General features: G+C 41.0%; 1 protein-coding gene across 3 annotated transcripts in view; it reads right to left on the reverse strand.

The window, feature by feature from the left end:
- The window catches only part of ESR2 (estrogen receptor 2), a 135470-nt gene that overhangs the window by 58276 nt on the left and 51743 nt on the right, over positions 1 to 25451 (reverse strand). The window contains exons 7-11 of one of the 3 annotated variants that reach the window (XM_070249126.1): positions 18404 to 18524; positions 16682 to 16901; positions 15791 to 15951; positions 7756 to 7999; positions 6204 to 6470 (exon numbers count right to left, since the gene is read on the reverse strand). The gene's annotated coding sequence lies outside the window, so the exon portion shown is untranslated. Of the gene's footprint in view, positions 1 to 6203; positions 6523 to 7755; positions 8000 to 15790; positions 15952 to 16681; positions 16902 to 18403; positions 18525 to 25451 lie in introns of those variants that run through there. The other 2 variants (XM_070249127.1, NM_001309479.1) reach the window with 2 other exon arrangements.

A 25451-nucleotide genomic window follows, 5' to 3' on the forward strand; every position in this document is an offset into this window, starting at 1 on the left:
ATCGTATCTATACACCACATTTTGTCTATCAAGGAAAGGTTTTAAACAGAGTTGCTTGAAAACATTTACAGAACCATGGAAATGACCCAGGTTAGAGCGAGTGGTTGAATGTAGGAGAGATCACAGGAGTTGGTAATTAGGTCATCAGTAACCTTTAGATGGCAGCTCCAGGACTGAGTATTGTTAGGAAGCATTTATCCCTCAAGTTGTCCTGAAACCATCTCTCCTGTTCAATCCACCTATACATACACCTGCTCACTGTGTTTGTGTCTTCAATATTGTACCTTGGCAACTGTATTTTAGTGCATTGTTTTACTATATGATCTGAGCCTATCTTATGTAGACAAATGTGTCATCAAAAGACCTTTAAAGTACTTTAACAGCATAACTCAAACAGTATACATTATAACAACTGAGAGTAAAATTCTTACCCTAACACGCATAAGGAGCTATATTTATGCATAACAAAATGTAACCTGGAGGTAATAATTACATTTTACATTTCTTGAACTTAAAAAAAAAAGCATAAGGCAACTAGATGGTTTACCCAACTTAATACATAAAAAGCATATCCAAAGGTGAGTGTGGTCACTGTGGTGAGGACACCAACTTTCTTATGCAGAGTACTGTTCAAAGTAAACTTAAATCAGGATAAATTCAACACTCTCAGCCATCAAATGAAGATTAAATTATATTCAGGAAATTAGGAAGCAGGAAAGCAGTGAATATTAGAATAGGAATTTGAACAAGAGGCTTCAATCTAATACCCAATTAATGGAAAAATCAAATAAAATGTTTAAACAAAAAATCATTCTCTGAACATTTTGGTCAATCAAGACTTTACTGAATTTCATGTTCTTCCGAATTTACATTGCCCAAAAGAAACATATTTAGCATGTTAGCATAAGTAGCTCAGCAAAGCCAATACACCAAACTATCAGAAGTCACTGCTGTCTTTTCCCTTCATTAGCCCTCTTGAAGACATAAAGCGTCCTACTGGAACAAAGTGATGAACGTAGCATGGAAATTCATGAACTTGAGACAGTGCTTCCGACTTATCCAACTGGAAAAGGAACCCACAATTTAAAATGGATATGACATCTCTCTCAGGAGCAGAGAATCAACTCCTTCACTCATTTTCACCTGCAACTGAAATGCTCATTCTCAGCCCAGAAATGCTGAAATGACCTGTCAGACACACACCACCAAATGGCAAACGCCAGGATTCATCCAGGCAACAGTCAGGTGCCACAGTGACTTTGCTTAGAAAATACGGATTTTTGCAGATATACACCAATCAACGTCTCTAGAATTTCCACAGTACATCCCCAGTACAGTAACAATTAATGTGGGAGAACTAGTGGCTGGACAGTGATTCAAAGGCTATGCTGCTTTTTGGTTGGATATCCTTTAGATGTATCCAGATTTATGTGACAACTATTTCTCAGTGGCATCTTAGATAATTGGTAACTTGTAGCCGATGGAAAGGGTTTTTCTTCTTAAGCAAAGACGCAACAAGGGGTGATGAACTTAAATCATCACAGTAGACATGGGAGACGGGTGAGCAGGTAGTAAAGGGGAGGTCTTCTCCACTGGAGGTCTATAAAAGTGAAAAACGGACCTGTTCTGGTTACTTGAGTAGTCCTCCTCTAAAACAGGAATATAAACTGGTTGAAGGAAAGAATCCCCAAAAGAGCAAACTTCTTCAACATAGTAGGACAAGATTTTCTCAACACATTCATTTGAACACCCAAGCATCAGTGACCACAATATCTGGTACAACAAGGAAACGGAGTCTCCACACAGTTTAATTGTTGGGCCTGGCAGGCATGGAATTGCACCTGGCCAACAAAACAACATGCACCCGGACATCCTGATTCTGAGAATTAATCATTTCTCTGCATGTCAATTTTCTTTAATTAGTCACCGTAGCCTACAATAGTTGGCCCATATCCTTCGTGATGAATTGCCCTTGTCTCTGTCCAGAGACTTCTCTCCTTTCCCACCCCCAGCACACACAGCTGTGTTGAACCCTGTCCAGTCACGTCTGTGTTCAGCGGGAAAGCTTTTTGTACACATTGATTATACACAGTGTTCTAACAGATTGGCTGGGGAACACATTATGGCTCTTAGAAAAAATGGTTTATAAAACTGCAAATATTGACAGTGATTCCTTGAAGAAGAAGAAGGCAGCTCTAGAAATGGCAAAAATACATTCTAGAAAGAGTAGACTGATTTTATCAAAGTACCGATCACGTCCAGTTAAAGACTAGGAGGGCAGTCCCTGGCAGGCCTGCTTTCAGTATATTCTGGCCCAGTGGACAGAGCAGGACATGGAGTCCTAGTCCCAGCTCTGCCTGAAGCCAGGTGATCTTAGACAAATCACGTAAACCCCCGAGCCTCCACATCTTCCTCAGTAGAGACAGTACCTAACATGAGCCGCAGTCTTTCACATGCTTGGAGGATGAAGTGAAATGATGTATGTGAATGCATCTTGTAAGGTATTATTTCATATCCAAGAGGATGAAGTCAGTCTATTGGCATGCTGATGAACACACCTTTAGTGTTGGGCAAAATTTCTAGACAATTTAAGTTGAAATATCTTTATGGCCACCCTGAAGACTTTTGCCTCTTAATTTTACTTTCTTAACTTCCATTTGACAGTCCCTCACCACCAGTCCAAATAGCTGGGCTGCTGGTAGCCTGTTAGCACTGTATGGAGCACAAAATGCCACATTCTCCTTATTCTGTATTCTCAAGCCTGCCCATCACACTTCCCCAAGCATTCAGTTCAACACCCCACATTTATGTGTCCCACAGAAGTCCATCACGCACACAAAGCAGACACTAGAAGGAATTTTGTGGAAAAGATAAATATTTCTTAAGTATCAAGCATCCTTGAGGTGTATAAATGCCTGTTTGCCAATCATTGGCCTTAAATGTACCTTTTCTAAAACAAAATATTAATGCTTTCAGTCAACTTAATATTTATTAGGAATAAGGAAAAAACACTCCAAAATCACCATAGAACTGATCATTAATAATTGATTCACATGCAACTCTTAAGAACATGTTACAGCTATCTTCTGAAATGAGAAAACCCTAGTTCCCCTGGTAGCCCACTGGCGCTCACTGAGCTGGATAGGAAGCAGAATTCTAAGGGCTTGAATAGAAGGGGACAGAGCATCAGCCCCAGGGGTCTCACATGCTAAGGCGGGAATCTTCTGTTATACCAGCCAGTCTCTGCTCCTTCCTGACACCAACAGTCAGAGACAACGCTCCACTCTTAGGAAATGGAACCATATTCAAAGATGCATTTGGGGCAGCGTTGGGGAGAGCGGTGGGTGAAGAGATTCAAGAGGATCTGACCAGTGCAGAAGTTAAACTGAATATGCTCAACTCCCCGCCAGTCCTGGGTTTGACAGTTGAACACAAAACATTTACCAACAAAAGGTTGCAGTCCTGCTTTGAGGAAACATACACAAGTCCAGTAATCTTTCTTTCCAGGTGACCCTCACTCTACACCCACACAAAGATTCCCCGCTAAAAGCCCTTAATTACAAAGAGCCATAACAGCTCCAGCTGGGAACACCAAGCATCTGGTTTGCTTGTGCCTCATAAACTTGCCACTCTGCACAGCCTAGTAACTGCCACATAGATCTCTGAAAGGTAAACTGAGTATTTAAAATACAGGTTCTTGTTTTTCATAGCACAAAGGAAAAAAGACATCATCTGACATATCTTTATTAGGAGTGCCTAACAATAACAAGCTCCCGTTTACTAAATTGAACAATATATCAAACAGTAAAGAATATTAGTTTACGAAAGATGGTGAATCTGTGTCCCACAAGAAAATCTAGATTTCAAAGCACAGAAATGAAAAAACCCTGACATCTACAAATAAATTGGGCATAGACCTTAGTTCCTATTAAGGAGAGTATTTTAACTTAAGCAGTTACAATCACTCTATATTTTACTGGAAATGTCTTGAAATTGTCATTTTCAATCATTCTTTTGTTCTTCACTATTGGATAATATGTAATTTTCAGGGAAGTTTCTTAATCTCAAGTATAATAAAAGTATTTTTTAAATGCCAAGATTATAAAGGAACAATACATTCTGTTAATACAATATAAATAAATATTTTTTAAACAACCTTGTATTTCAGTTTGGGATAACTCATGATGCACACCATAACCAAAGGCTTAAACAAGAATGGGATACAAATTTGCTAGGAATGAAAACTATTAGCCCAATATGAATTTAACACAGTCTAAGTCTCTAGTTTCCCACTTGCAAAATAGCTTTCTCTTGCCTCAATTTATCCCAAAGTATATAGGCTTAAAACAAAAATACCACAACCTGACTCACTCCAACAAAAAGGGGGAACTGGGGTCTTCTTTTGAGAAAAGCAAAGCAAGATAATTATTTCTAGGTAAAAACATACTGAAGAGCAAACCTATAAAATCAGTGAAGAGATCAGTGATTTCCAGGGTTTGGGGATGGGCCGAGAGGGTTGACTCCAAAGGCACAGAGGGGCTATTGGGAGTGGTGGAACTGCTCTATATCTTGACGACTGAAGGGATTACTCAACTGTGTGCAACTGTCAGAATTCACAGAGTGCCTCACCTGAAGAGGCTAGATTTTATACTGCAATAAGTTTGACTTTTCAAAAATGCTATTATGTCTAAAACTAACAGCATGATGTCTAAAATTAATGCTAGGCACTGAATTATGCAGCCTAACATCAAGTATACATGTCTCAAGGGTTTTAAATGTAATTATCAAAAAACTTGTCAGTAAATGACTCAAGCCTTCAGTCTTTTATATAACTATTTTATTATTTATAGATATTATATAAAATGACTCAAAATATGAACTAAAATTATTACAAGATGTATTTTGAATCATTACCTGTTGGATACCCATAGAAAATTGCAGTCATTCTTAAAAATGGACATATCAATATCTATTAAGTGCTAATTGGATTTTTAAGCATTGAATTTACTACTTTTACCTGTTCCATATTATAAATGAATTGAGAAATGTAAAAAGTGATTAGATTCATTCAAGTCCCTCAGAACCACTATGAAATGTGTACTAAATGTGTTTTTAATTGATTGCAGAGACTTACAGGTCTTAAGTGTTACAGGAGACTGGCTGTTTTTGAAATAAGAATGTTTCAGTAAGTCAACTGAAAAAACAAGGCTTGAATGTAAAATGGAACCCTAAGGTTTACGCTTTAACACCTATTGATGAACAGAGTCTTACACTTTCCTTCTTCTCGAACGTATGCAGAAACATACAGATTTTCTGCAGAAAACACAGGAGTCAGAGAGTCATTTTTTTTCATAGTCATGGCGTATTTACTTCTTACAATACTCGTGGCACAAACGTTTCGTTTCACTTTTTTTTTATCCCCACAGCCCCAGTATATAGCTGTATATCCTAGTTGTACCATGCTAATCTTCTCTGTATTGTTCCAATTTTAGCATATGGGCTGCTGAAGCGAGTACATATGTTCACTTTTTAAATAACAAACATCTTTCCCCAGACCTAAAGGAAAATAGCCACTGTGAGTTTCAAAACTTACAACAAAAGTAAAAATTCGTAATGGAATGTTCATGTAAATACTAGAAATCTAACAAAATAAGGCAAACGCTTTCCTCTGAAGTGTTGTGTACCACACTGAAGCACCAAGTTGCTTTTGAAAAGCTAGTAAAATTGAGTCAACCTTACCTAAGAAATCCACTCATCCAAAGTTTTGTTTTTCACAAAAATACTATTCCCATAACTCAATTCTATACTTTCAATATGAACTGGCATGAAAGATAACACGAAGGGTTAAGAGAGCAGCAGGTGGCTTCCTCTTCAGCAAAAAACCCAGACCAGATCTTAATTTTGCTCAGTCTGCCCAGGAAAGAAGTAGCTGTACTTTTTGATATGACTTAGGAATGCCAGTTAATGCATTTTAAAGCACTGGTCACCTGCCTGATACATCTTCCCAGGCCTACAAAACTCAAGAATGAAGGGCCTCGTCCAACTTTCCCACTGTCACATTTCCCCCACTGTCAGGAAATCCAGAGAGAAAACCCAGAGGAGTTTTTCCTTTTAAAAAGACATGTATGTTAGCACAATCATCCCAGAGATTTCAAACAGAAAATCAGAGAATTAAATCACACCTTGAGCGAAGGGTCACTTACCTTGCAGGTAAACACTGGCCTAGCAATCTCTAAAAGGCACACGTGCTTTTCCTGGGGTAGTTCTGTTCCCCGCACCCGGCCCGCGGCCACCAGCCACGGAGAGAGAGCGCGCCTCGCGCAGCCCGGACCCAGATCGCCGGCCCTCACCCGCAGCATGAGATGCCAGTCGCAGCCCAGGATGGCCCCCCTCTGGCCGGGATCCTGCGCCTCCTCTCCACCCTGCAAATTTCCACAGGCGGTTCTCGAAGCCTCGGCGCTTCCAGCGGCCTAGCAGCAGAAGCGAGGGAGTGGTTGTCAAAACGGCCAGTCTCTGGAGACACTGCGAAGATCACAAACGACTTAAGGAAGAGCCTCTTCTTCCTTTTAAAGACCCAGGAGGGGGGTGGGGGGAAAACATCCAAGAGCACACGTGACCACCGAGCCAGCGGCACGGAGATCTCGGAGGACCTGGACTCCCTGCCTCGTGATCCACACGCACCTGGGCGAAGGGGGAAGCCCCAGGGTAGGGCTGTCACCCTCGAGCCCCTCACAGTCACCCTCAGGGGTAGCACAGCACAGACGGCGCCCTTTACCCGCCTCCTCGCCCCCGACCCCGTCTCGCATTTAGGTTTGGTGCGGGGCCTGAGAATGTGCATTTCTAACCAGGTCCGGAGTGATGCTGAAACTGATGCTGCCGGGCTCGGGACCACACTTTGAGGATCGCGTCCCTAGACCCTGACCCACGTGGGTCTGAGAGGGGCTGGATGCTTCGGCGTCATTAAATATAGAAGTCTGACTTTTAAGAATCTAGTGGTGAAACTAGAGACTCTGGATTCGCCCAATCACCAGCAGTGAGCACAACCTCGTCTCCTAGAGAGGCAAAGCCACACTGCCCTGGCTCGAGGTGGAGGGCGTGTGTTCTCAGCTCTCAGGAGCTGACTAGGAAGGCCTTTCGTGTTAGAGCAAAGATGCCAGGGACCTCCTCAAACTCACCTACGGCCAGGAAGCACCCGGGGGAAAATCTGTGCCTCTGCTGTGGCGGTTCTCCCCTCGCCCGCCCGCCTCGGGCGCTTGGTCGAGCTCACGCCACTGGCGAGCGCCCCCTGGTGGCAGCTGCAGTTCATCCGGCTCTGCAGGGTCCCCAAGCTCTCATCTCCCCGGCCCCCCACCCGCCGCAAAAGCCCACAGTGTGAGTTAGGACCATATGACAGTCGCTAAGAAGCAGTGGGCTTTAGGGCAGCCAATGATGGTGAAAATCAAAAGGAAAGTAGCAGATGTCCCATAAGCCATTGTGAGACCCCAGTGCCACGTTTGTGCCTAATCAATCATTAAACTATCCATACACATGGCATAAGGGACATGGTTCTTGACCTGGTTGTGACTCTAGGTCTCTGGTAGAGGAAGACCAAAGGGGCATTTAGAGGGAAACTTTTACAATGCCAGCCTCAGGTGTTGGGGTTTAGCCAAAAATAGCCTAGAGGGACTCTAGTGTGCTGTGGGTTTATAAGAGCAAGGTCCACAGGTGCTGGAGACAGGCTCAACTTTACAAACAATGGTTATCAAAAATACTTACTCCCTCCTCCCGATTTTTCATTAAAGCCGAGACTCCTAGATTCTCTCAAGTTGTAAGGGAGAGTTTCGTGATCCTTGAGGCAGAGAAGTGAGTTTGGACAGGAGGGTGTGTAGCTGACCAGATCCACCCAGTGAAGCACTGTGGAGGACAAGATGTTTATCTTTGACAGTCTCAGATTGCCTGTTCCCTCTCCTGGGTGTCTCTCCAGGTAGCCAGTACTCACGTACTCCTTCCTTCTTTCCACCTGAAGGAGAACATTTTAAATGATGGTTAAAAAAAAATCAGTTCCATTTGGTGGTACTTACTTGTTAACAAGATAGCTCTGGCAAGGAAATTATAATGAAGGAATTACAGTCATCAGCCAACAGGCAGACAAAGATGATGTGAGGGTGAAGGAAACTGACGTCTATCAAGTATCCACATCGTTCCAGAGAGCGTGCTAAGGCTCGCACAGGGAAGATTGACCCTACTTTTCAGATGAGGAAACTGAGGCTCACAGAACTTGTATCAGTTACCAGAAGCCACACATAGTAAGACAGAAACCCAATAGCAAAAATGGCTTTGTAAACAGCTACCACTCACTGGGCACTTAGCCATGCTCCACTTTCTACATATTATCTCATTTTATACACACGCCTATGAGAAAAATTCTGTGATTAATTATCCCCATTTTATGGTTGAGAAAATGGCCAGGCAGTGGCTGAGAACGACTTGAACCCAGGCCAGAGCCCAAGACTCTGCTTTCTTCCATACCATGACTGCAATCGATTGGAAGTGAAGAGGGCTTAAATGTCAGGCCCCTCCATCCCCTACAGATGAGCTCCCCTCAAAGCCTCCTGTTGCCCGTGAGGAAAGCTGCGCTCGGCCGGAACCAGAGTGGCGCGTTTGCCACGAAGCTTCCTTCAGAAGACGTTCCACTCACGTCGTGTTCTCACCATGTTCTCTTTTTAAAGACCCTCAGACACCCACAGAGGCTGTTTGTTACACAAGGAAACCTCAATGCAGGAAATAGTAAGCAAAGAGAATGAACGGGAGTGAGTCCATTTCCTTCTGACTCACCCTGTGGATGGGGAAAGATAACGGTACCTTAGGGATAGAACCTTCACCCCGTTTAATGCAGTGAGTGGGGAGGGGGATTACTCCAGCTCTACCTGAACCATACTCAAAACTAAGAAGGGATTCTTGAGACGGGTAATACCATGGCTAGACCAAAAAGCACCCTGAAATCTAGTGCTGAGGGCCGTGCCTCTGCTCAGCAGGGTCCCAGTCTCGTTTCCACCTCACTCATGACCTGCTTAAGGAAGCACCCACATGGTGTGACATCAAAAGGCCTTCCTTCCCCCAAAATACCCTGCAACAGGGCCTGAAGTCCTCGCCACTCAGTCATCCTTTGGGGTTAAAGCATTGGATTGTTACAATTCAATGATGTTATATATGATGGGTAATATTAATTAATTTACTAGCATTTATGATTACATTAATAAGATGAGCTTGCAAGATGAGCTAAATGTCACCTGGGAAAGCAAAGGAAGTCGGTGTCGGACAGGTACATTGTGCTGTAGGAGGAAGGCAGGCCTCTCCATCAGGGTGCACCCTCCTCATCCTCTCATCCTGCCCCTTCTCTGTCTAGTGAAGTCTTACCCCTTCCAAAGTCATAAGCCTGAGTAAAGTGAACACCGTGACAGCCCAGCGGAACGTACACACTGCCTCCCGCACAGCCCTCATCCTACCTGTCCACACTGCCTGCGCTGGGATTGTGCAGTGCCCGTCTCGTATCTCAAGCATCCCCTACGGTAGCGTAGTACCCATCGCATCCACCTCGTACAACCCAGGCGTTCAACAGGTACCTGCTGGAGGCTTCAACTTGGGAAGATCAGAGGGCAAGGGGAGGATTTTCTGTAGCAAAGAAACTACCAAGAGGCAGAAGAAGCAAATAAAACCCTGTAGAAGGCAAGAAAGCAAAAGCCGATGCTGAAAAGTGGAGAGGAGGGAGGATCCTACAATGACTAGAAGAGTGTCATGCTACAGGATGGCTTTGGATTGTCATTATTTCTCTTCTGAGCCTGAGGCCATGTGGAGTATTGAGGTCCTGGGGTGCTCTCACCTGCTCTGGTGTGTAACAGCATCAGGCTCGTTCTTCATATTATGTGGGTATAAATTGGTCTGTTTTAAGAGGATCTGAGAGATGAAGCCCTAAACTTACAGAATTAGTAAAAGAGAAGGAAAGACTTGTTGCTCCTTCAATAAAACCTTTATTTGGTGGTGCCGAATTGGACAGGCGGGATTACTAAGGCGATAGGTCAGAGGTTATCTCAGCTGCTCATAAACTAGGGTTCGTAAACCAGAACTTGATATTTGAAAGTTGAATTTGGGTAGAGCTCTTTAGGGCCATGTCTTTCGTGGAAATAAAAAATGAACCTAACTTGTATGCATCTTTCCAGTCCGGGTGCCACAGTAGGCAGGCTTGCACAGGTTGGCTCATTTTTATTTCATTTAATCCTCATAACTCCCCTGTGGCTGTCCCTGCTTTCTAGATGGGGAAACTGAGGCTCAGAGAGATGACGTTTCTTTTGTAAGGTCACTCGTGTGCATGTGGCAGAGTGAAAGTTCCAACCCAATGTTGTCTACCTACCTGCTAGTCCCCGGCTTTCTCCACTGTTACCCTGTGATGCTTTTCTTGTTTGCTGTGTAAACTGAGGCATATTTGTCCTGTAGAGCCCGGATATTGCTGAATGAAATTTTGCCAAGTTCTTGTCTAGGCATGACCACCTGTGTGCATATTTACATAACTTTGTTCTTTACTGACGTGTGTTTGATTTGAGCCGTTAGTAAGGTGACCAAGGACATAAGCAGTAAGGTAGACTTAACCTGATACTAGGGTGCTCAGACCACAGGACAAGGTTACTCTGACCTGCCATGCAAATGAACCACCCGGGCAGGCAGCTTGTGCAGCCAACTCCTTATAAGTCATCCTTGTTTGTCTCAGTCTTGGTCTCTGACATTTGCAAACATACAGGTAAAATAACTTTTGTCCTGTCTACCGCTCCTCGAAGGTACTTAAATTCTACACAAACCTCTTGCATACTTTGAGTTTCTAATTTTCCATTCATCTGAAATCAAACAACATGAAGAATATATATTCCTATCCTCAGTCCCAACTCTGATTGAAGCAATTCTCTCTTGAGCTAGAAAAGAAACTAGCCCCTGGAGGTCACTGCATGAGTGTGAACACCCAGTTGAGAAAGAAAATGTTAAAGAACTGTTAGAAATGGTGGCAAATTGTAATATGCAATTTCACAAATGACTCAGATGCAATTCTGGAAATGCAGCTTCCTTACCTCTTCTATCACAGAATAAGATAATATTACTAACAGGTCAGACAGTGGACTATTCCCAGAAATAAGGTCAGCAAGGAGATAGGGTATAGACAGACATGGCTTAAGAGGCCACAGATTCTAATAAGACTGTCTGATTCCATAGAGTTTAGAATTCAAAAAACCCCTCCAAACGTATTTGATGATTTCAAGTTCTTCATTCATATCATGGAAAATTACTAGAAATGTCTCATATTTTCCTTTAGACCCATATCAATTAACACTCCAGTGCTGCACATTGCATTAATGGCTTTTATAAAAATACGGACGCCATCTTTTTGTGCACAGAGAGAAGGTGCTTCTTTCACACGTTATTGCTTGATCTGATGAGCCTAACCAGAGAAAGGAACCGTCTTCCCCACTATGCAATCCCCTCCTTTGCCGGGAACTACAGCCAGAAAATGGACTTCTCCAAGTAGCTCACAGCTTCGGAGAGATCACCGGGGTTGTCCAACGTCCTAGGATCTCTGCATTCTCCCCTTTTGCCTCTTCTTTTTACATCTTCACATATTTTTTCTCTATCAGTCCAGGCAGTTTTGCTCACTAATCTCTCCTTCATGGTTCTGCCCAACTTCAGGCCAGATGCTTCCTCAGTCTGTTCCCACATAATCTCCCAGCCGCCAGCCACAACTTACTAAGAGAACTGCCACCCGAGGATGACATTGGCTTTTACAGTTAACCAAGCACGCACATGGCCATGCCATGCTTCATTTTCACATCAACTCTGTGACATTGATTTTATCCCTATTTTGCAGATAAGGAAATTTAAGTGAGTTCTCCAGATTTACACCTACAGGAACCCAGGTCATCTGACTCATTATGTAGATCCATACCTGCCTTCCTGAGGGACATTCATTTCCTGTGTTCCCAGCACTGGGGTCTCCTAATGTCCGCCACTGCTACTGCTAGTATCCACGGGCTTGAGTCAGCTGGCCCCATCCCTTCCCTCCACCTTTCCCACCCTATCTCAGTCTGAAATACCACTCAAGGGAGAAAATTATTGACAGCTTCTTTAGCTATTTTCACCTTAAAATTATTCTGACACTCGACATTACATTATTCTCTCATAAAACACTCTTTTTGAGAATGCTTCTTGCCCTCATGCATTTATCTCTGTAAGAATGCCCCCTTAGTGCTGAAAAACAATAATGCTGTAAGTACCTACCTGAGACACAAGAGAAGGTGAAGGTGTCTGTTCTCAGTTGATGAGGAGGAGGTGGAGATGAGCGCCGTTCATTCAGCTATTGCTTGTAAACTCTTTATCTGCACTATTTTACTTAATCCTCAAAACATTCTTGCCAGGTAGGTACTATGTATGTTCCCATGTAACAAATGAGAAGACTAAGGCTTAGAAAAAGTTTAAGTAACTTGCCCAGTATCACACAGCTAGTAAGAGCACAGGGTTCCAACCAGACCTGTTCCACTCTAACACCCGTTCTCTCTGAACCACTGACCTCCCTAAGGCTCTATACTCTGGTTGAGCAGAGCAGACAAATGCCTAAGAAATGACCTACAATACCTGTTACAAACGATAAGTGATTAAGGAATGGTGGAGATCAGGAGTTTTGTGGACATTCAGAGGATGAGAAGTCGTTTCCCTGCATGTTTGGGTTCCCCTTAGAGAGCAATTTATATTAACCCCCAAGCTCGAGCTCTTTACCTGAGCTGACCGAATTTCAGACATAAGGATTCTGATCTCCTCGGGCTCTCCTCTGAGTTCTACAGGTACCCAGGCCCAGCACTGCATCCCTCCTTTGGAATCCCTCATTCTCCACTCTGCCTCTGGAAGCTGCAATAGGGGTATACAGACTTCTGCAGACAGGAAGAGAGCACAAAGGCACTGGTGCAGGCAGGCCAGAGGAGCCCAGATGGAGCCCAGGCTTGGAGTCAGTGGGGCCTGGGTTGGGTTGTCAGCCCAAGCATTTAGCTGTTGTATGCCCTTGAACACTTTCCTGACCTCTTTGATCTTCCTTTGTAAAATGGCAAGAGCACAAGCGTCTACTTCTTAGGATCGCTGTGAGGATGAGTGGTAATTTGCCTGACACCTGGTAAATTCTCAATAAATGATAGCTTTCAAACAACCCAGCAGTCCTTGGAACAAAGGGCTTCGTGGATGCAGGGAAGACTTGCCTGGGAGAGGGCAAGGGGCAGGTTTCCTGACTGGGGCTGTCTGGGCTTTGAGGGTGGAGGAGGTAGTAGAGAAAGTAAACGCCTTGCCTGGAGTTGGTCCTAGAACTGCGTGCATCTCCTGAGGCAGGCCCAATGTGGAGGGAGTTAGAGAAAGACTCTCTGACATATGATCCATTTGTAAGCCTGAGTGTCTCCCCACACTCCTGGAGCATCAGAGTCACCTGAGGCACTTGTTTAAAATACAGATTCCCAGGCCTCTTCTCCCCAGCAGGCTCTGAACCAGTAGCTCTGGGGCAGGTCCTGGAAATGTGCATTTTCTGCAAGCCACTGGGTGATTTTACCATCAGGGAAGTTTGGGAAACATTGCTTTAAACTGTTCAAACTGCTTATGTGTCCACTATGTAATGGAAGCTGCACAATGGGTGACTTTTCTTCCCCATTTTACAGGAAAGATAAGTAAGGCCCAGCAAGGCTCAGCAGTGTGCAGGAGCCTGCTCACACTGGCTCAGGAGAGCTGGTTGTCAAATATCCAAGGAATTTACAATTCAGTCGTTAAAACAATGGTAGCTTTGAATTGGCCATGTGAGTAGTTACACTACAGATTTCTCCTGGCCAGAGGGGAGCTCAGGGGTGCTCAGGTCGGCTTCCTTCAGACACAGGGCATTGACTGACGTGACCATCTCTCGGCTGCTCTCTGGTTTGTGGCATAGCTCACTCTGTATATTATCTTCTTCTCTAGGGAATCCATAAACACTACCTACAAAGCAGGACTTTTTTTTTTTTTTTATTGAGGTAACCCTGGTTTATAACATCATATAAATTTCAGGTGGACATCATTATATTTCAACTTCTCTATGGTAGGACTCCTTTTTTTTTAAAGAGCTGGCTTACTAGCATACCACTGAGCAAAGGTAATTAATTTGTCTTGCTGTTAGTAACTGAGCAGAGTTCACCTGTGCCCTCATTCCTAGTCTAGGTGCTTTCTCCTCCTGCAGTTACCTTCCCTTATCATCCCTCAAACCTGCAGGCCTGGGTATATTTATTAAGGGCCCAAATCCTACAAAGGACCACCAGCTATAGAGTTGGTTCAGATTTTCTAGTGAGAGAATCTAAGTGTTGGCTTTACACAACAGGTTCATGTCTCCCTCTAATGGATGGGAAAGAATAAGACAAGTCAGATTTCTTTTTGTTGTGAAGTCAGAGGGCTTTGTATGATTTATCTACATTATGTGTAACATGTGAGGGAACAATATATAGTCGCTTATTCAGCTAATTTCCAAGAGCAGCACAAAAGCGTCCTTTTGTTTTCATTCATTCATTTATTTAACTATGTGTCAGATGTTGAGGTATAAAGATATGAATAACACCATGCAATGGCAAAAAAGAATGAGAAAACTTGCTATGTACTGAGATGGAAAGATTGCCAAGACTTATTAAGGGAAAAAAACCAGTATAGGATGGTATGAATAATATGCTACCATTTGTTTATAAAGGAGGAAGAAAGAACACACACACACACACATTCACATAAAATATCTCTGGAAAGATACAAATCCCCCCACCCCCCAAACTATTAACATTAGTTGGTTTCCTTCTAGAATGGGAACAGAATATTTGGGAAATAGAGGTAGGAGAGAATTTTCACTATTCCTTTTATATTTTTTCAATTGCAAACCATGTGAAGATATTTACTAACAAAAAATAAACAAACACTGAAAAGTAATACAGCAGAAATGAATGAGGCAGGTCCTACATTCAGCTACACAGGAGGAAATTCACATACACATACAATACCGTATGATCAGTACTGAATTAGAAGTAAGCACAGTGTGCTAGCGAGCGCTGGGAAGAGGCACCCAGCCAGCCGGGTGGGGAGAGGGCATAGAAGCAGGAAAGGTCATCAGAGGCCGGGACAAGGAGGACCTTCTATGCCAAGCTAAAGAGCTTTTGCTTTATTCTGTAGGCAACAAGTAGAAAGTAAGAAACAAATTCACCTTGTAAAGGGTCATTCTGGAGGCAGTGGAGGGGGAAGATTCAAGAAGGTCTAGACTAGAGCAAGGTAGAGTCAGACCCCTTTTCAGAAATTTTCCTGCCTCAAAGTCCTGTTATCTAGAGTCAGAATGCCTCAGGGTAAGAACAGAAACAGGCTTGGTTGAGTTTAGGTTAAAGACTATGTATGGAGTCTTTATTCAGATGATTTGTTCTTGGTGTGGAGAGGAAATTATCCAAGAACTGTAATTTACTTACAGTATGCTAGGCATACTAGGAAGTACTTATCCAATGACACCTCATTAGTCCTCACAATAATCCTGTAAAATAGGTCCTATTATTCTGCTAAATTTTACAGATGAGAAGACTGAGATTCAAGTAGATTAATCAACTTATTGAGGGTCAGAGAGCACTAAACTGTCAGATGGATTTGAGCCCATCTGTCTGAATCCAAAGTGCATGTTTTCAAGGATCAGCACACACTGTGTCCCCCTGTAAGCTGTTTAACAGAAAGCCTACCTTCCTCTCATTGCCAAACCTACCTTCTAAAATCTTCTTCCTGGGCCGGCTCTGTGGCCGAGTGGTTAAGTTCAGGCACTCCGCTGCGGCGGCACAGGGTTCGGATCCTGGGCGCGGACGTGGCACCACTCGTCAGGCCACGTTGAGGCGGCGTCCCGCATCCCACAACTAGAAGGACCTGCAACTAAGGTATACAACTATGTACCGGGGTTGCGGGGAGGGGCTTTGGGAAATAAAGCAGAAAAAAAAAAAAAAGGATTGGCAACAGTTGTTAGCCCAGGTGCCAATCTTTAAAAAAAATAAAATGAAATGAAATAAAATCTTCTTCCTTCCAACCAGCCCTAGACAAACAGTAGAAAGGGCAGTTGAACTTTCTCCTTCTTATCACCTCTCCCAACTCTGTCACAGCTCATCTCATCTCAGTCCCAGTTCCCATCATCTCCATCCCAGCTCTCCTCAACTCTATCCCAGTTCCCCTCATCTCAATCCCAGTTCCCATCATCTCCATCCCAGCTCCCTTCATCTTCATCCCAGCTTTCTTCATCTCTATCTCAGCTCCCCTCATCTCCATCCCAGCTCCTCTCATCTCCATTCCATCACCACCCCATCTCCATCCCAGTTCCCCTCATCTCCATCCCAGCTCCCACATTCTCTATCTCAGCTCCCCTCATCTCCATCCAGCTCCCCTCATCTCCATCCCAGCTCCCCTCATCTCTATTTCAGCTCCCCTCATTTCCATCCCAGCTCCCCTCATCTCCATCCCAGCTCCCCTCATCTCCATCCCAGCTCCCCAATGATTCATGGTTCTTCCTCCCTGTTGCACTGGAGACTCAGGTCTTCCCTGCTCTTTTCCCAAAATCAAATCTATTCTCAGGAAGTACCAACACATAGATAGAGAAGTATTGAAATCTTACGATAAAGTTCTAAGGGTGGAATGTCGGGCATCCTGCAGCATTGAGGAGAACTGGGTCGGGGCTGGGAAGTCAGCCAGTCCCCTTGCAGGGCCATGCATACAGGAAGGTCTCAGGCACTTTGGCCACTCCAGAGGTTCCTCTACCCCTTTGAGTCTTTCTCGGAAAGGGAAAGTGTATAAGCTGATCTCCAGGAGATTCTTTGTCCCCCATGCTCAGTTTTCTACAACAAAAACATGACAGAGGAAATGAAGGAGAGGAAATCAGCCAGGGATGGCTCATGATCACGCGAGTTTCCACACCAGACTACCAGAGCAGCCTCAAGACCTGAGAGTCCCGCCTTCAGGCTGTCCTGAAGATTTCTGGGGCCTCAGGCAGGGGTACAAATGAAGACTCACATGCCGTGTGTTTAAATTTTTAAACATGATAAATAAGCTAACAAATTGTTAAAATATATTTTATTGTACAAACATATTTTTCAAATATACCTTTGAAATGACAAAATTGAAAAGTGTATGTAAAGCTATGGTTTGCTAGGACTGAAAGCTGGGAAAATATCAAAGATGGCTGAATTTAATTATTATTGTGCATGTGTGGGTTTTGTGGATAGGACAACAATGTTTGGATAAATAATAACATTTGAATGAGACATAACGTGAAAAACATGCATAATTCACAATTATTGCCTAAAAGTTATTGTTTTAGTCTATTCTGGCTGCTATAGCAAAATACTACAGACTGGGTAGCTTAAAAATAACAGAAATTTATTCTCACAATTCTAGAGGCTGGAAATCCAAGATCAGGGTGCCAGCATGGCCTGGTTCTGGTGAAAGCTCTCTTCTCTTTGCAGACTGCTGACTTCTTACTATGTCTTCACATGGTGGAAGGGGTGAGCAAGCTCTCTGGAGTCCCTTTTAGAAGGGCACTAATCCCATTCATAAGGGCTCCACCCTCATGACCTAATCACCTCCCAAAGGCCCCGCCTCCTAACACCATCACCTTGGGGATTAGGTTTCAACATATGAATTTTGTGGAGACACAAACATTCAGACCATAGCAGTTATATCTCTTGCCTTGTTTTAGAAATTCACCAATTGATCTGTTATAATTGAATTTTTATATAATTTATGTTCTATTATCTAAAGAATAAAAAATAAAATGTAATTGCTTTTCAGATTGTAATTTCAAAGTGAACAAATATGGATATATATTTACCAAAAAATCCAAATTAAAGTATTTAAAAAAACAAGGTAAAATTGCCTTTTAATGTTTTCAAAAGAGCTATTTTCTTCCGAAATATTAAAAGCTACTTATGAAAATTAATAGGCAAAATACAAGTCAATTAAAAAATATCAAGATTTTAAATCAAAATTATTTAAACTTTAATTTTTTAAAAAATTGATTATATGAAATATTTTATAAAAACAAAATTAGTACTCTAGCATTTAATATCTATCTGGTTGATGCAGTAAAGAAGCATGCATATTATGTGTAGACTGACCTAGATACAAATTTAAGAGTTCATATGAAGTGTTTAATTTGCAGAATGACCCTCAGCTGCTGTACAGCTGTTGCAAATACTGTGCTAATTCCTGCATAGCTCCAGAACCATGCATTAGAACATGAAGAGAAGAAAATGGGACTACAGAAAAATGATACTTCATTAAGCAAGAAACAATTGCTTTTTGGCTCTTTGAGGAGAATTAGGCTCACTAGTCTTCTTACCTAGGTGCTTCTGCTCAACTCTGGCCTGTCCTTCAAAGCAATGTCCATCCTCTGCCATTGGCAGCAATGCAAATCTTCACGGCATTTGGACACAGCTGGATCTGTTTCAAGGATTCAAGGCCTAGAAAAAGACACATAAAAGGCCCTTCTGTTCCTAGTTTTTTGAGAGTTTTTATCAGGAGTGGACACTGGATTTTGTCAAATGCTCTTTGTGTATCTGCTATGGTCTGAATGTTTGCGTCCCCCCATAGTTCATATGTGGAAATCTTAACCCCCAAAGGTGATGATATTAGGAGGTAGGGCCTTTGGGAGTTAATTAGGTCATGAGGGTGGAGCCCTTATGAATGGGACTAGTGCCCTTATAACAGGGACTCCAGAGAGATCCTTAGTCCCTTCCTCCAAATGAGGGCACAGCAAGAAAGTATTGGCTATCAACCAGGAAATGGGCCCTTACCAGCCACCACAGCGAATCTGCTGATACCTTGATGTTGAACTTCTCAGACTTCAGAACTGTGAGAAATAAATTTCTATTGTTTATAAGCCACCTAGTCTGTGGCATTTTGTTATAGCAGCCTGAATAGACTAAAACAGCATCTGTTGAGATAATCAAATTGTTCTTATTTCTTATTTGTTAACGTGGTAAATTATATTGATTATATAAGCCTCATTTTTAAAAAGAAGTCTTATATTCCTGTGATAAACCCTAGTTGATTATAATGTACTATTATTTTTATGTATTGTCAGATTTGATTTGCTAAATTTTTCTTGCGAATTTTTGCATCTGTGTTCCTGAAAAATTTGATCTATAGTTTTCTTTTCCTGGAATGTCTTTGTCAGATTTTGGTGTCATCCTAGAATGAGGTGGGAAGAATTCCCCACTCTTGAGTTTTCTGAAAGAGATTGTGTAGAACCGATGCTATTTCTCCTTAAACATTCGGCAGAATTTACCACCAAAGCCGTCTCCAAGACCTGGGGTTTTCCTTGTGGGAAAGTTTTAAACTGCAAATTCAATTTCTTTAATGGAAACAGTAATATTCAGGTCATCTCTTTCTTCTTGCACAACTTTTGGTCATTTGTGGTTTTCAAAGAATTTGTCCATTTCATCTACATTGTAGAGTTTTTTGGTATAAAGCTATTCATAATATTCCTTATTATTCTTTTAATATCTGTGGAATCTATAGTGACATCACCTCTCTCATTCCTGATATTTGTAATTTATGTCTTCTCCCTCTCCTTTTTTTTATTTCTCTGATCAGTCTGGCTAGAGGTTTACCAATTTTATTGACCTTCTCAAAGAACCAACTTTGGGTTTCACTGATTTTCTCTATTATTTTTCTGTTTGCCATTTCATATATTTCTGCTCTAATCTTTTATTATTTATTTTCTTTATTCTGTGTTTAACTTGCTCTTCCTTTTCTAATTTCTTAAGGTGGAAGCTGAGGTCACTCATTTGAAACCTTCCTTCTTTCATAATCCAGGCATTTCACACTATAAACCTCCCTCTAGGTACTGTGTTAGTGGCATCCCACAAGTTTTTTTACCTTGTTGTCTGAAAAGTATTTTCAAATAGTTCAAAATACTTTCTAATTTCTCTTTGTTTTTTGTTTTTTTTGACCAATGGGTAATTTAGAAGCTTTAGGAAACATTTGGATTTTCCAGATACCTTTTTTTTTATTGGTTTCTAATTTAATTCCATTGTGGTCAGAAAACATATTTTATATGACTTGAATAATTTTAAATTTATTGAGAAAAATACTGTCTATTTTGATAAATGCTCTGTGTATACATTAAAAATGTATATTCTGCTGTTGTTGGGTAGAGTGTTCTATAAATGTCAATTAGAAGACGTTAGTTGAAAATGTTATTAATGTCTTCTGAGTCCTTACTGATATTTTCCACATGTTCTACCCATTATTGAGAGAGAGGTATTGAAATCCCCAAGTATTGTAATAAATTTCTTATTTATCCTTACAGTTCTATCAGTTCTTGTTTATGGATTTCAAAACTCTGTTTTCGGGTACGTAATCGTTAAAGATTGTGATATACTTCTGACAAACTGATTCAGTTAATCAATATGGAATAGCCTTATTTAACCCTGGTAATATTCTCTGCAATGAAATTTACTTTGTCTGATATCAATGTATATACACTAGCTTTCTTTTGATCATTCCTAATATGTCATTTTCCATTCTTTTACTTTAATCTATTTATGTGTTTATATTTAAAGCGGGTTTCTTACAGGCAATGTTTTTACACAATCTGACAATCTCTGTTTTAAATTATGGTGTTTAAACAATTTGCATTAAATGTGATCATTAATATGGTTAAATTTAATCTACTAACTTGCTCTTTGTTTTCCATTTGCCCTACGAGTTCTTTGGGATTTTTTTCCCTTTTCTTTTGTGTTCTTTAGGATTATTTTTATTATTTTATGTTATGAAATCCATACCACACTTTGTTTGCTTGTTTGTTTGTTTGTGTTTAAGGTCAATTATGTTTTGAAGATACTTAAATTTTAAAATCTTATATATTTATTCACATTGTTATGATTTCTGTTATAGATATAGATTCCTTTGTGTAAATAAAGATTTCCAGCTGGTATCATTTTACTTCTGCCTGAAAAACTTACATTTCAAAGAAATGAGCTATCAAGCCCCCAAAAGACATGGAGGAATGTTAAATGTATATTTCTAAGTAAAAGAAACCAGTCTGTGAAAACTCCACATACTGTACATTTCCAACTATACAACATTCTGGAAAAGGCAAAACTGTGGAGAAAGTAAAAAGATCAATAGTGGCCAGGGTTCAAGGAGAGGTAGGGGAGCACAGAGCATTTTTAGAGCAGTGAAACTATTCTATAATAGTGGATACATGGCTATGCTTTTGTTACAACCCATAGAACTGTACAACACAAAGAGTAACCTCTAGTGTAAACTATGGACTTTAGTAAATAGTGTATCAATATAGCTTTACCAGACTCACCAAGAAAAAAGGAGAGAAGGTTCAAATAAAGAAAATCAGAAATAAAAGGGAGAAATTACAATGGACACCACAGAAATACAAAAGATTATAAGAGAATACTATGAAAAGTTACACACCAACAAATTGGATAATCTAGAAGAAATAGATAAATTCTTAGAAACATACAACCTCCCAAAACTGAATCAAGAAGAAATGGAGATTCTGAATAGACCAATCACTAGTAAGGAGACCGAAACAGTAATAAAAAAATCACTCAAAAAACAAAAGTCCAGGCCCAGATGGCTCCCTCAGTGAATTCTACCAAATATTCAAAGAAACCTTAACACTTATCAATTCTTAAACTCTTCCAAAAAATTGAAGAGGAGAGGATGTTTCCTAACTCATTCTGCAAGGCTAGCATTACCCTGATACCAAAATCAGACAAGGACAACACAAAAAAAGAAAATTACAGGCCAAAATCACAGACGAACATAGATGCAAAAATCCTCAACAAAATACTAGCAAATTGAATATGATACATTAAAAAGATCACATACCATGATCAAGTGGGATGTATCCGGGGATGCAGGGATGGTTCTACATCTACAGATCAATCAACATGATACACCACATTAACAAAATGAAGACTAAAAATCACATGATCATCTTTTTTTTTTTTTAAAGATTTTATTTTTCCTTTTTGTCTCCAAAGCTCCCCGGTACCTAGCTGTGTACTTTTAGTTCTAGATCCTTCTAGTTGTGGCATGTGGGATGCCACCTCAGCATGGCTTGATGAGCGGTGCCATGTCTGCGCCCAGGATCCAAACCGGCAAAACCCTGGGCCGCCAAAGCGGAGTGCTCGAACTTAACCACTCAGCCACGGGGCCGGCCCCCATATGACCATCTTAACAGATGCAGAGAAAGCATTCAACAAGATGCAACATCCATCCATCCATTTATCCATGATGAAAACTTTGAATAAAGTGAGTATAGAAGGAAAGTACCTCAATATAATAAAGGCCAAATGTGACAAATCCACACCTAACATCATACTTGATGGTGAAAAACTGAAAGTCATCCCTCTGAGAACAGGAACAAGATAAGGATGCCCACTTCACCACTCTTATTTAACATGGTATTGGAAGTCCTCGCCAGACAAATCAGGCAAGAAAAAGAAATAAAAGGGATCCAAATTGGAAAGGAGGAAGTACAACTGTCACTATTTGCAGATGACATGATTTTATATAAAGAAAAGCCTAAAGGATCCACCAAAAAACTTTTGGAAATAATAAATGAATACAGTAAAGCTGTAGGGTACAATATCAACATACAAAAATCAGTTGCATTTCTATATACTAACAACAAAACAGCAGAAAGAGAAACTAAGACTACAATCCCATTTATAATCTCAGCAAAAAGAGTAAAATAGGGGCCGGCCCGGTGGTGCAGCGGTTAAATTCGCAAGTTCTGCTTCTTGGCGGCCCGGGGTTCGCTGGTTCGGTCCTGGGTGTGGACATGGCACTGCCTGGCATGCCATGCTGTGGCAGGTGTCCCACATATAAAGTAGAGGAAGGTGGGCACGGATGTTAGCTCAGGGCCAGGCTTCCTCAGAAAAAAGAGGAGGACTGGCAGTAGTTAGCTCAGGGCTAATATTCCTCAAAAAAAAAAAGGAATAAAATACCCAGGAATGTATTTAACCTAAGAAGTGAAAGACTTGTACACTGAAAACTATAAAACATTGCTGAAAGAAATTGAAGACGACACAAAGAAATGGAAAGATATTCTGTGCTCATGGATTGAAAGAATTAACATAGTTAAAATGTCCATGTTTCCTAAAACAATCTACAGATTCAATGCAATCTCTATCAAAGTTCCAAAGACATTTTTCATGGAAATAGAACAAAGAATCTTAAAACTTATATGGAAGAACAAAAGACGCTGAATGGTCAAAGGAATCCTGAGAAAAAAGAACAAAGCTAGAGGTATCACACTCCCTGATTTCAAAATATACCACAAAGTTATAGTAACCAAAACAGCATGGTACTGGCACAAAAACAGACATACAGTTGAACAGAACAGAATCAAGAGCCCAGAAATAAACCCACACATCTACGGATGGCTAATTTTTAACAAGAGAGCCAAGAATATACAATGGAGAAGGGAAAGTCTCTTCAATAAATGGTGTTGGGAAGACTGGACAGCCACAAGCAAAAAAATGAAAGTAGACTATGATCTTATACTATACACAAAAATTAACTCAAAATGGATTAAAGACTAGAATGTAAGACCTGAAATCATGAAACTTCTATAAGAAAACGGGTAGTATGCTCTTTGACATTAATCTTAATAGAATCTCTTTGAATACCGCATCTCACCAGGCAAGGGAAACAAAAGAAAAATAAACAAATGGGACTACAACAAACTAAAAACCTTCTGCACAGCAAAGGAAACCATCAAAACAAAAAGACAACCTACCAACTGGGAGAAGATATTTGCAAATCATATATCTGATAAAGGGTTAATATCCAAAAAATATAAAGAACTCATACAACTCAACAACAAAAAAACAACCCAATTGAAAAATGAGAAAGGATCTGAACAGACATTTCTCCAAAGAAGATATACAGATGGCCAACAGGCACTTGAAAAGATGTTCAACATCAGTAATTATTTGGGATATGCAAATCAAAACTACAATAAGATATCACCTCACGCCTGTCAGGATGGCTACAATTAACAAGACAGGAAATAATAAGTGTTAGAGAGGATATGGAGAAAAGGGAACTCTCATACACCACTACTGGAAACGTAACCAGTGTAGCCACTATGGAAAACAGTATGGAGACGGAGATGCCTCAAAAAATTAAGAATAGAACTACCATATGATCCAGCTATTCCACTTTTGGATATTTATCCAAACAAACTGAAAACACAAATGCAAAAAGATATTTGCACCCCTATGTTCATTGCAGCATTATTCACAATAGCCAAGGCTTGGAAACAACCTAAGTGCCCATCAATGGATGAATGGATAACGAAGATGTGGTATATATACACAATGGAATACTACTCAGCCATAAAAAGATGAAATCTTGCCATTCACAATAACATGGATGGACCTTGAGGGTATTTTGCTGAGCAAAATAAGTCAGATGGAGAAGGTCAAACACCATATGATGTCACTCATAAGTGGAAGATAAAAACAACAACAACAAACAAACAAACACATAGATACAGATATTAGATTGGTGGTTATCAGAAGGGAATGGGGGACGGAGGAGGGCGAAAGGGGTGATAGGGCACATGTGTATGGTAACAGACGGTAATTAGACTTTGGTGGTAAACATGATGTAGTCTACATAGAAATCAAAATACAATGATACACACCTGAAATTTATATAATGTTATAAACCAATGTTATCTCATTTAAAAAAAATAGCGAGGTTGATCAATTATAATGAATATACCACACTGATGCAAGATGTTAATAATAGGAGAAACTGTAGGGTAGGGGAGAAGGTAAAAGGGACCTCTCTGTATTTTCTGCAAACCTAAAACTACTCTAAAAATTGAAATCTGTTAAAAAAAACTCACTTATATTTCTTATAGTGAAGATCTGCTGCTGCTTAATTCTTTCAGCTTTTGTTTGTCTGGAAAATATTTGGTTTGCCTTCATTTTTGAAAGATATTTGTACTGGTTATATAATTTCTAGGTTGACAGATTTTGTTTGGTACCTTAAAGATATTGCTCCATTATCTTCTCACTTGCATGTTTAATGAGAAATCTGCTGTCATTCTTGATTTCTCTGTGCATAATGTTTTTTTCTTTTCTGGCTGCTTTCAAGAGTCTCTCTTTGGGGGCTGGCTCCATGGCCAAGTGGTTAAGTTCGCGCGCTCCGCTGCGGAGGCCCAGGGTTCGGATCCTGGGAGCAGACATGGCACCACTCGTCAGGCCACGTTGAGGCAGCTCCCACAACAACCCACAACTAGAAAGACCTGCAACTAAGATATACAACTGTGTACAGCGGGGGTTTGGGGAGATAAAGCAGGAAAAAAAAAAAAAAAAGATTGGCAACAGTTGTTAGCC

This window comes from Equus caballus, chromosome 24, assembly GCF_041296265.1.
Source record: "Equus caballus isolate H_3958 breed thoroughbred chromosome 24, TB-T2T, whole genome shotgun sequence".
Classification (NCBI taxonomy): domain Eukaryota; kingdom Metazoa; phylum Chordata; class Mammalia; order Perissodactyla; family Equidae; genus Equus; species Equus caballus.